Raw genomic sequence first — 13462 nt, 5'->3', positions numbered from 1 at the left:
AACTAAATGATGCAAGGCAAGCTACTTTCCAGTTCTATGGTGCATTGCTCCTCTCCAGATTTTCTGCCCACAGTGTTTCCTATTAAAAAACCTCAGTTTCTAGAGGAATATGTAGAAGGCAAATACCCATTAAAATTTTGTTGTCCGCTCTATCAAGTAGAGTAATTTAATTGCATCAAGTGACTTACTGATGCACTAAAATGATAAAGTTCCAGTAGACCATCCATATATAAATACATTTTACACAAACATCTATGCTGTTAATCACACACCCTTGGTAAAATGGACTGTATATGTCTTTGCAAGATTTCTACACTAGAACACCTATTTTGCCATTTTGCATTACATGACATTGCACTGAAATTTGGACATTGTTCAACTTTTCAGAATTTGAATAATTTTTTGTTGTTGCTTTTTACTTCATGTTGTTTTACGACTAGGAGTCCACTGTTTTCATTTTTTACTGAACAGGAGTTAATATCAAAGAAATATTCAATAAATGCTCTTTTCTGATAGAACTGAAATGAACAGAAAAAATACATTTACTGTGTGATTGAATATTGCCACATTTCTTATGTGTACAATATTCAGCATGAAATCAAGAACTGCCCACATTATATATAACTAATACTTTTATACTTTTAACTGTTAGTTCACTATTGTTGCATATCTTGCCTGATTTAATTTTACAGCAATACTCATCATTGCAGCATGAGGGTCTACAACCTGTTTGTTCTAGCAGATCAATCTCCAGTGCTGAAGATGTAAATGACTCCTTTCTAACACCAGTGCCTGGATCCTGCCTTACCGACAGCGCAAGAGCAAAGCTAGGCGCCCATAGAACATTTTCTGCATGAAAGAGATGTCAGTTCTAAAGTTCTAGCATCACTCTCATGGTCAAAATTCAAGGTAGTTCTTAAAATATGCACTTTGTAGGTAGTTACAATCAAATCTAAATAGTACTAGAATTAACATAATAAGCCTAAGAAATTTAAAAACACTGAGATGAGGAAAACATACAGAGTAAAATCTGCCTTGTACCAATATTTAATCAAAATCCATCTGTCCACATCAATTTTTACCAGTGCAGGTTTAGACCCTCTGTTAACATCAAGATGCTACAGCTTAACCAGTGCTAAGTAGGACCCTGCCCTTCACACTTTTAAGGAGATAATCTCTATCCAGGTTGTACCATCATATGAATGGACCTGTGTAAACATTGTCACATAAGTAGCTGTAAGTGATGATTTTGGCCTTCTAACAGTCTTCTATAAAGCCAAGCAAAATAATGTCAGTCAGTGAAGTGCAATTTTTCTTTCATTTTCAAACCAAACCCATTGTTTGTAAAACAAAATTTGTATGCATCACAGCAGTGGAGAGAAATGATTTTCAATGAGTGAATTTTATCTGCTGGGAGAATGTTTTTCCATGGAAAGCTTTTTTTTTTTTTTTTTTAGGTGATTTACAGTGTTTTTGTTTTAAAGCAGAACAAAATAAAAATGCTGAAGACCTCATTATATTTCCAAAGTAGACTTCTTGAAGATGGGAGAAGTAGGGGGAAGAAGTAAAATTGAAATCTCTAACAAAATTACAGGGAGATGATAAAAAATTTAGAACAAGAGTCTCAGTAGCACTAACAAACTACACTCTTATCTCTAGCCTAAGATTTGAGAGCAGGAGAAAGAAGAGTAATTATTATGCCCAGCTACCAAGGAAGCTGTCATGGTCTAAAATATTCAGATCTCATCTAAATACTTAGCTCTTAGTCACTCCTCATCACAAAACATCTTATTCATTATTCTGTCACATGATTTAGAAACCAAATGGTTAGTAGGAGATTTATCTACGGCCACTTGGATCTGGTTGACTAAATTTGAAAATTACTTCTGAAATTATACATATTTATTCTGAGACCATCCCTGTTATGACTCACAGTGTATATATATATATATATATATATATATATAAGATATATAATATATAATATATATAATATACACAGTTGTCTGTTCTTCAGAAAATCTGAGTGATGCATAAAGAGGCATTTTTGCAAAAGGTGGACAACCCCTTTTCCTTAAGGTTTTAAATTAAAAGAGTAGTAGAATTCCTATTCCTTTAAAAAACATGTTGAGCATTTGAAAATACCCAATGGTAAGGATGGCCAGCACCATGGATGCTCCATCAGGCTGTGATGCTCTCACCAGCCTGTAACCACCTTCCCCTTCAATCCACCTTCACAACCTCTCCTTCTCCCCACCTCTTTCTCTCCCCTGGGCTGCCCTGGCCACAGGAACACACCTGATCCTGAACTTTATGCTTCTGCAATAAGCAGCCAAGAACTTTCTCTGGAGTTTGGCAGGAAAAGAGGTGGTACTAGGAGCATAATCCCAACACAGCCATGCTAAGCACAACATGTGGATGCTAAATACAAAAAGCAAGCAGAGAACACAGAGCCAGTGTGAAACTAAGTCACACAAGCTTCTCACTCTGGCATGAGAAAACATAAGGAAGAATCCAAACAATCCTCAGAGAAGGACAGCAATCTTTGCAGGTGTTGTTTAGGATCTTTGTTGTTTAATTGCAAGAAACAGTCAAGGGATGGTGTTCCACTTGACCAATGATAGTGATATATAAGTTTATTGACCAATGAGAGTTTTACGTCTCGGACCTGTCTATAAATGAAGATCAAAGATAGTAAACAGCTCTCTTGGACAACACAGCCAGACAGTCTGTGTCGTACTTCTTGCCGTTCCCAATATAGTGCAACAGCAGCATCCCCAAATCATGGCCCTACACCTACCACTGCACTGCCTCCTTGTGGACTCCCTGCAGCCCCAGGAAATTCCTCTGAATTACCCAGAGCTCCCTTCAGCAGCACACCCAGATGCATGCTGCAATTCTGCCGGCACCTTGGAGAAGAAGAAGAAGGAAACCCATAAACCACTGCATTAACTAGTTCTCAGGAAAAGAGTTAATTGCTGACATGTTGCACCCTAAATTAGCAGCCTATGAAAAGCTTCTCAGGGAGCATCCAGCACTATGGTCATTTACCCCCTTTCTCCCTCATACATCCTTTGTACCTTTCATAAATAATAAGAATTGGGAGAGAGGGTTTACAGAGAAACATTACAGTTGCAGAAAGGCAATTACAGGGTGATCAGAATGATCAGAGACTGCTGGCACGCACATTGTGACAAGAACATTGTATAGAACATTGTCTAAAATAACCCTTAATAATTTAAAACTAACACCTTTTTGTTGCACTGTATTAGAAACGGCGATAGTGACGACACAGATTCTCAAGCTCAGTTTCAAAAGAGAGCGTGTTTCATTCTTCAAGATCCCTTTTTATAGACTTCAGTTCTAAAGGGTCCCAAAGGGTAAAACTTAAATTGGCCATCAAACCAACACATCACCATCATTGGCCAGTTAGAAACAACACCCTCTGACCATTTCTTGCAAGTAAACAACAAGGAGACAAACAACACCTGCAAAGGCTGCTTTCCTTCTCCAAGGACTGTTTGAGTTCCTCCTCTGTGGTGGTTTCACATTGATTGACATTTGGGGAAAGGAGTAACAAACCGCTCACAGAAGTGATGTAAGGGAAGCTGCTGGGAGCTTCCTCTGTGCCTAGGACAGGCCAATAGTTGGCTAGTTCTGAGAACTGACAATATTTTGCACCATTTAGAAATTAGATCTGCCTCTGTGAATTCCACCTTTTAAAAACCACAAGCCTGGGAATTCTGTCTTTGCTTCTGGTTTCAGAAGGGACTGGAGCTCAGGTGAGGCTGGCCCTGCTCCCTCACAGCCTGTGCAGCCTGTGGGGGCCAGGCTGGATCCCAGTGGCTCCTGGGCAGGGGATGGAGGCTGTGGGGTCCTGGCCCCAGGCTGGGCCGGGACATGGGTGCTGACATGTTGCTGACACTAAGCTGTCCACCCCAGCCCCCGCTCCCTGGCCTGCACTGATGGCTCCAGGCTGAGCCCCCCTCCCAGTGGCAGCTGGGAAGGGGGAGGTGCCCAGTGCAGCCTGAAATCAAACATAGTGACTGTAATGTGGCTAATGGGTGAGAAATTAACACTTTCATTACACAGATGAGACCTGCAGACCTTGTTCCTCTCTCTAGGGAGAGAAAAGGAGTGACAATATGTAGAAAGACAACATGAAAACACCAAGGTCAGTAAAAGAAGGAATCAAGCCTCCAGTGGAAGAGGGATGAGGAGATGTTGTAAGAGGGCTGAAAATTCTTTTGGTAGTACGATGAAGTCATTGCCCACAATGACATACTGAAATATCTCCTTTAATTCATGAGAAAAGTATGAGGGGACCTCTGTTCCCAGAGATGATCACAGAGACAGATGAAGAGCACCTTTGCCTTTGAACAGCTCATCCTTAAAGTAATACCCCATGAGTTTGTGGCCCATGGACACAGCTCAAGGAGGGCTGTGAAAATGGGAGGAATGTTACAATGGCAGAATTTTTTCCCAGGCAGCTGCTATTTGTGGAAGTGAAATGCCATGAAAACTGTTTCTTGTGGAGAAGTCTCCATGGCATGATAGAGAAAACTCCTCTCCCTACAAGGACTGCTGAAAGACTATTGTACAGTTGGTACAGTTTTAACATCCCAGGTTTTGTCTCTATGTGGTCAGTTGGGAAAGGGAAAAGTTGGGCAGGGGGAGGAAAGATGTTCTGGAGGTTTTATTCTGATGCTTCTTATTCCTGTAGTCCTGGTAATAAAGTTTCTTTATACCTTTTAAGTTTTAAGCCTGCTTTGCCCTTCTCCCTCTATTATCTGTGAGATAATCCATATCTCACAGCAAGAAATGAGTAAGTGCACTGGTGATTTTAGCCAACGCGGAAACCCACCACATTATTTAGTGCATTGGCTGGGAAACTCAAATTGGTGAATCTAAACCACTACACTCATCACAATTCTCAAGCCACACTTCCTCAGGCCAGTGTGAGAAAGTTATGTGACTTAGTTTCACACAGACACTGTGCTGCCTGTCTGATCTCTCACATTCACCATCCACACCTCTTGGTAGGGTGTATGTGCATGTCTCCACCAAACCTGCACTGCACAAGTGACAAAGGTTTCAAGGCACATTGACAAACTGGATGGAGAGGTGGATCTATGTGGATCTCAAAAATTTCAACAAGGCCAAATGCAAGGTTCTACACCTGGCTCTTGGCAATCCTAGACACATCCACAGGCTGGGTGGAGAAGTGATTTGGAGCAGCACTGAAGAGAAGGACTTGGGGGTGTTGATTGATGAAAAACTCAACATGAATCAGCAGTGAGCACCTGCAGTCCAGAAAGCCAAACAAATCCTGGGCTGCACCCAAGTCCCATGGCCATCAGGTCAAAAAAGGAGATTCTACCCCTCTGCTCTGGTGAGAGAGCCCACATGATGTGCTGCATCCAGCACTGGGGTGGCCAAAATTTGAAGGACATGAAACTGCTGGAGCAAGTTCAAAGGAGGCCATGAAATTGATAAGGATATTGGAGCATCTTCCAGCCTGGAAGTTGGGGCTATTCAGCCTGGGGAAGAGATTGTGTAGAGACCTCAAAGAACATCTGAAGGGGCCTACTGGGAAGCTGGAGCTGGACTCAGGAACTGTAGTGATAGGACAGGGAGTAATGGCCTCAGGCTGAAAGAGGGGAAATTTAAGTTAGATATTAGGAAGAAATTTTCTACTGTGAGTGTGTTGAGGTGTACTGGAACAGGCTGCCCAGAGAAGGTGTGGCTGTCCCATCCCTGGAAGTGTTCAAGGCCAGTTTGGATGGAGCTCTAAGCAACCTGGAGCTCTAAACAATGCAGTAGAAGGTGTTCCTGCCCATTGCAGAAGACTGGGACTAGATGATCTTTAAGGTCCCTTCCAACCCAAAGCTTTCCATGATTTTATGATTCTAATGTTCATTGTCTTATCTATAGATTTTTACTCCATGGTCTACCACCATAGGAGAGATAGAAAGCAACATTGTTTTAATTATGTGCAAAATATACTGTCACTGCTATTTATTTCCACTCTTGAAGAGGAAATAGCAGGAATGAGTTTTTGTGGTGAGGAGAGATTTAAATAAATATAAATGGCAGGGAGTATGTACAGTTATTTGGACCAAAAGATGGGCTGTGTGCTCAGGTGATGTAAATCAACCTCATTCTTTTTAGGTTAAATATTCACTGCTCAGATCCACCCATCTGATCCAAAAAAGGGGTAAATTTCGGAACTGGTTATTAATTATATGAAGTAAATTACTGGTTATCAATTCATGCATAGCTAACAGAGGACTGCATAATTTATTTTAATCTCATGTGCATAATAAATCTTAATCTCTGTGTACCTGAATTTCTTTGTTGTAATGATTTCCTTTTCTGTTAAAGCTGTAAGGTATTAAGAATGAGGATGTTTTTATAACCTGGATATGCAGATATCTACACATAGTTTGCCATTTGACATATTTTTCAATCAGGAACTCTGACGTGAAAAGTAAAAATGTATTAGAATATATTAAAAGAGGTTCTGTCTTCCAGATGCAAGCTCAGGGTGAGAAACCTCTTCTGAATACTGAGTTTATCCCTAACATCACTGTTTTAGTACTTGGGAATACAGAGAAGATTAAATAGGTCATCAAATGCTGTTATTTTCTGCATTCATCATGAAACCCCAAAATACATTTTCCTCAAAAGAATTTATCAAGATAGAAAAATATCAAATCAAAGAGAATAGTCTCCTGAGACTACAACATGAGTTAATAATATTCTTTTTGTATTAATTGTCTGAGATGGCCTGATTTTATACCAACACTTCTTAAGACTGATTTAACTAAGTAAACACCAGACAAAATTAATATACAAGATAAAAGTATTAATTAAAAACATAAGATGAAGCATTAGTTATGAGCTCTCCTAAAGTCAACAGTGATTATGAACATCTGATATAAATTATGAATGCAACATCACTCAGCCAATCTGAAACTTTAGTACATAAAAATGTATTTAGAAATAGCTTGAGAGCATCTCTCTGTGTGAATAAACTTTATATATCAGTATGCCTTCTGGTTAGGAGCCAAAAGTCATAGGTTGGAAGAATAATTCAATTTCTTTGTCTATGAACTGATGCTACTTAGTCAGCTTCCCATGATTAGGTGAAAGAGAAAACCCAGCAGAATATAGCAGCTGCAGTGGGTAATAATGAATATAAATTGAAACTCAGTGAAGTGTTTTGCAGTTAAACTGCAGTACAACAGTGGAGTAGAAGAACCTTCTGGAGTAAAGGAACTGGTACACAGGAAGATAAAAACCTTTGGATTGTTTCTATTTATTTCAGGTTTTGGGGTTTTTGATTGTTTTTTGCTATTGTTGGGGTTTATTTTGTTGATTTGGTCTGTTTTGTTTCATTTTCACTCACACTTACTATTAAGGAAGGAGAAGACTTATCTTTAATTAACATTCAGAAAATCTGTCACAGTGGATACTTTTACCAGAAGCACAAAATGCTACACAACTCATCCCTGCAAGCTGTTGCAGAAGACCAGAGCTCAGCATAATAAAAAAAGTCTGTAGCAATGAGACCAGGACATTCTCTGTTCACTTTCTGTGCTATAATGAGGATATCTCTCTCAGTCAGACAGAATAATTTTTACTTTTATAAATAATAGTGTTATCAGGATGGCATTTCACCTTTTTTCATGAAGGATATTTATTTTTCTGGACAGGAAAGAGATATGAAACTCATTCAACACCAAATATTGTATAAATATTATATTGAGATTAGATATTATATAAGATTAGGGAAAAAAAAAGTCTTTTCTGAGAGGATTGCTAGGCATTGGAACAGTCCTCCATGGGAAATGGTGGAACTGATGTTATAGTATATTAGGAACTGCAAGAAGTACGACACAGACTCTCTTGTGAGTTGAACAGGAGAGCAAGGTTTATTACCCCAGATCTTCTTTTATAGACAGATGTGCAAAGGTCTGAAAAGGTAAAGCCCTTATTGGTTAGTAAACTAACACATCACCATCATTGGTCAGTGGGGTACACCACCCCTCGACCTTCTCTTGCAAGAAAACAAGAAACTGACAAACAGCACCTGCAAGGCTGTCTTCTATTTTTAAGGATTATTTTGATTCCTCCTTATGATTTTCCAGGTCGCTTTCTCAGGCAAGTCTGAGAAAGTTATGTGACTTGCTTTTCCACAGACACTGGGCTCCCTGCTTGCTCCTTGAATTTAGCATCCATAAATCACCATCCCTGGAAGTGTTCCAAAAGAGTGTGGATGTGGAATTTAAGGGCATTGTTTAGCAGTGAACTTGGTGGCGCTAAATTAATTGTTGGTGTTGATCTTGGAGGCCTTTTCCAACCAATGATTCTGTGATCAGAAAGGATGGGAAATAGGAAAAGTTTGCAGCAAGCTTCTCAAGACAGTCTTGGTAGGCCCAAGACAAAAAGACAGGCAAAGGCTCTAACAGGCCTCAAAGATGCTGATCTCTGCCTGCTAACCAGTTTTATTAGTCCTCCTGAAAAGAATAACAAGGGCTACCAATGACATTTACAGAAAAACAATTCCTTGGAATGCATATAACCATAATCGTTGCAAAGACACAGAAGCCACATAAAGATTAATAGTCATTAAGTGGATAATGATAGATGTGTGTACAGTGAATAAAATTAAGTGTATGGAAAATGAAACATAATGTTAAACAGAACACCAAAACTGATGAGAATAAACTATGTATAACGAATAATGAAGACAATAAATGCTGAAAACAAACATTAAGAACATACAGAAGTTCTAAAAGGTAAAAGATTTGAGAAAGATAATATTCCTGTAACTAGAGTGTGTCTGCACGATATGATGTGAAGAAAGGATTTACTATTCTTTTTGTTGACATTGGTTAGAAAACTAGAACAAGATTAGTGTATTAAGGACAGATACTGAAAATACTGCAGGTTGAAACTTGTGTGGCCATGAACATTTCCACGGTTCTTTTAAAGATGTGCTTGAAAGCCCCATCTGTGCCCAAGGAAAAATCAGCTCAGCTTGTGCTTCACTCTCTGCATCTTTCTTCTGAGTGCCAGGCAGGAGTGCTAAAGGAAATGGACTTCTCCAATGTGGGAAATGGAAAAATACAAACCTCCACAGATGCTGAAGGGTTTAATCTACAGCCTTGGAAGGAGCTTGGGTTAATATTATGATAAAGGTACACACACACGCTAAGTAGAGAGATTACGAACTTATGTTCTTATAATTGCAAGTAAGAATATGCTTTACGTAAGTAACTGTATTAGGTGAGATGAGCTAACAGTCTGTTGGATAAAAGGCAGACACAGCACAGCAGAACTGTGATACCTGCCATTCTGTGCCATTCTGTGGGAGAAACAGCAGTTATATAATATTTTGCTCCCTCTTAGATTTAAACAAGACAGATGAGGTCAAGAGCAATATTGAATAATGAATATAAAGAAGTGGTATTTCATGCCTGAAAAAGACTTCACTAAAAATGGCATAATTTAAGCTTCTATGTAACTGTAACACTTTGTATGGAACACTGAGGCTGCTGCTTATTTCTTTTGAAATCCTTCTCTTCCCCTTTCTAGAGTAGAAGCTGTAATATTTTCAGTAGCAAATCTCTCAAGACCATGTTTTGTTTTACTGTAATCCCCAGATTTGACCTCATGCTCTCTTAGTGCTCATATAGCATTTCTGTTACCTCTGGAATGAACTTTCTCTCGCCAACATGATAGATTTCATAGCTCATTTTCTGCCCCCATGGTAGTATACAATGGGGAGATTAGAAATATGTTCAAATTCAATTATTTGATTATGATCTGATTAGACACACATCAAAATACAAACAAGATCAAAATATAATTTTCCAAAATAATCTTAATAGAGTTGGATTGTTCCCACGTGCACCAACTAAAAAAAACTAAATCTGCTAAATCCATAACATTTTTGCTGTTTAAGGTATTTTGTATTTTACAAAGAAAATCAGTCCATCTCCTACAGATACTGCACTGATTAGACTCAATTAAATTTCATGACTAGCTCTTTAATTTGCAGAGCAAATGTTACTAAGTTAGTTCAGGAAAAATACACACCTTATGAACCTTTGTGAACCATAGGAATTCTACTAGAATGGAAGTAAAAAAAAAAAAAAAAAAGTAAAGCTGATATTTCTTTTCAGTAAAGACAGGGATGAATCCAGCTTGCTAATACAATGTTATAAATCTCTGACTCAACATGCTAATAGAGAATGTCTGATTTTGTCCCTTTACTGGCTGTTCAAGACGATATTATAAATCTTGCAAATACCCCTGGGTTAATTTTGGCTATGTACCTGCTCCCCCTCACTTCTAAATCATATCTGTGTAAAGCACCAGGGGAGAAGAAATAGATCATGTGTTCTCTGAAGTGTAATCTTATCTTATTCAGAAAGGTCTGTGTGAAGTCAAACAGCTTTGTAGATACCTTTTGTTAGCCAAAAGAGTAGCTCTGCCCATCTCACAGATCTCCAAACATGGTAAGAACAATTAAGTGTCCTACAAGGAATAAAATGTCATCACCATGGAAGGTATGAGTTGTCTCACAGGTGGTCGTGGCTTGAGCCCAGGTGGGAATTAAGCATCAAACCCTCTTCCCAATTAACAAAAACCCAACAGTCTGCTACCACCACACGCATTCCTAATCCAAAACACAGCACTGTAATAGCTACTGACAAGAAATTAACCCTACCCTAGCTGAAACCAGGTATTGTTTTCACATGTCTATAGATGTGTTTCTAGGAAGCAGGTATGTTATTTGCATATATGTCTAGACTTTTCTGTTTTTTTCAGACAACTCCTAAAAAGACATTTTTTTATTAGGCCACTGCTTTTGTAAATTAGTACAAATTCAGTATTAAAAGTATGTCTTGAACTTCTCATGCTTTGTTAGCTGCATGCTGATCTTATGAAATGTGATGGAATGATTGACTGACTTTATATCCCATATTCCACAAAGGTACTTGATTTATTGCCAATTAATTTTGTTATCAGCATGGTATCAGATACTATGCTTAATATATTAATTCAAAACTGAAAGGCAAATTCTTAGATCCAGAGCAGTCATTTAATCTATAAGTGTATATAAGTAAAATCAAGTGAGGGTTTGGGAATGACATAATGTATATAATATTTATATTATAAATATTTAAAATACGCTGTGAAGATACACAAAATGGTTTCTCTTTCCCGAATTTGCCTTTTGTGGATTATGGAAACAATGCACAAGCAAGAGAATCATTAGTAGTTTAAAGAGAAGCATCTTACACCTATAATATCAGCAACAGGAAGGGGTTACTGGTCTGCTTAATTCAGCTAGAAAACAACTTCACAGGAACTTTGTACACAGAACACCTATTATTTATAGCTAAAATAGGTTTCCAGGCCACTGTCACACCAAATGGAAATATTTCACAGGGACAGAGGATTGCCCACTCTGAGTGTTAAACCTAGTACTGTTTCTAGCATCCTCCCTCACTGAACTAGTTAAAGCTATCAAAGTTTGGAAACAGAGAATGCAGTCCTCTATCAAGGTCAACACCATTCATGAGAAAAACCCATTGTTTGACTCTACCAGTAACATCTGAAATTCCTATCCCTGCTTTCCTTGTTAGAGCAGTAAGTAACAATCATTGTTAATTGTCATTAACAACACCAGTCTTCACAATTGCCACATAGAGACCAACTCTGGGACCCAGAACTTTGATCCAGCTCATGTATTGATGGAGAGCTACAGTCATAGGAATGAGATCCCAGAACTGCAAAGCACAAGATGTTTGGAACTTTTATTCTTTTACTTTCAGAGTCATTATCTATAACATTGTAATTCAGCATACATGTTAATTTGCTTTTGAAATGTGTCACAAGGAGTTTGTTACATCCTGAATTCAAAAGAAGTTTCATCCAATTTAAGAAGCACATCAGACTTTCAAAAACTGTTTCTGAGTTCCTGCTGGAAAACATGGGACTGAGTCAAAAGACAGCACCATTCTAAAATCACTTTGTCTAATTAAGACTTAAGAGCAAGCTCAGAACAAAAATGGATAAAGTTGGTTAAAAGTGAAGTAAAGTAACTGTTTTTTCAAAGACCTAAGTATAATAATAGCGATGTTTTAGTTAAAAAAATTCATCTGAGCTCTCTGTATTTGTTCATTTACATACAGCACCTTCATCTAAAATCTCTCAGTACTCTCCCTTTGTCAGACTGAATTCAGAACAGATGACTCACATCCTGCACTAGGAACAACGTTTATTGTAAAATAGGCTACTTTCACTAGTGAGGGGTAAAGATTTTTATCCTTAATCTTTGTGTAAGATTGAATCAAACAATACTTACCAGCTTTAACAATATGAATCCCACCGGAAACCACATCCTATATGAGCATGAAGTTCTGGTGATTTAATCCTACACACATAGTTCATTAATATTTGATTCAGTCTTTGCTTTGATTTGACCATCGTGTTGTTTTACTGATGATCCAGTATGTTCCTTGCTCCTTGTATTTATTTTTTTCTTTTAACTTATTATTCTTTAAATAAAGCACATAAATTAATAGAAATATCTAATTTGGGAATACAGCTCTGAGGATTAGGGTAAGTTAAGTGGGCTGATTGCCATTTAGTCCTCTTTCCTAAATTAAAGTCACCATTCCTCATAGCTGGGTTTTAGATGGTTAGACATTCAGACTGCTGCCAGGCTGAGTTCTAAACATTGCAAGGTGGTGCTTCCACTTCTCATCTCTTATGTTGCAAAATGAAGAAATACCAATTCTGTTTAACAAGGAAAAAAAAACAACTTGAAGAAAATTTGTTTACATTTGGGAAGGAATGGAAAGAGAAAGAGAAGCAAGTGTTATCTCAACCTAACTGGTATAAAAAGGACTCTGACAATGAGTTGAAGACCTATGTTCAGAAACCTTACCTGTTTCAAGCAGAGCTCTCCCTCAGACTCTTGTGATGAATAAACTAAAGGAAGGTGGAGGTGTGGAAGACATTTTAAGATTTATATTGTCATTTCAAATGAACATCTAGCTATAATTGTCAGTAATAACCATAGAAACTTAAAGAGAGTAAGCTAAGCTAGTTGAAGTTAATAAATAAATAAATCTTTAGATTATTTCAATATTCTATGCTCTTCATTGTCTCTGAAACCTCAGGAAGATTCAAAAATCACTACAAAAGATTAATAATGAATTGTGTAATCAATCAACTTACATCAATAATTGTCACCAGACATCCTTCCACTTCTCGGAAGTAACACTAGGTTCTGGAATGAATATTTTTTTTCTTGAAGAATACATGGCATAACATAGCCCCTTTCATTGCTTGAAAAATAATTTTCTTTCCTTTCCCATTGTCTATGTACTTTTTTTCCCTCTAGACAGATTGTAAGCGTAGTCATCATTAACAGCTA

The sequence above is a fragment of the Poecile atricapillus genome, chromosome 1 (genome assembly GCF_030490865.1).
Source record: "Poecile atricapillus isolate bPoeAtr1 chromosome 1, bPoeAtr1.hap1, whole genome shotgun sequence".
Taxonomy (NCBI): domain Eukaryota; kingdom Metazoa; phylum Chordata; class Aves; order Passeriformes; family Paridae; genus Poecile; species Poecile atricapillus.
Note: the sequence above shows the minus strand (reverse complement) of the source record.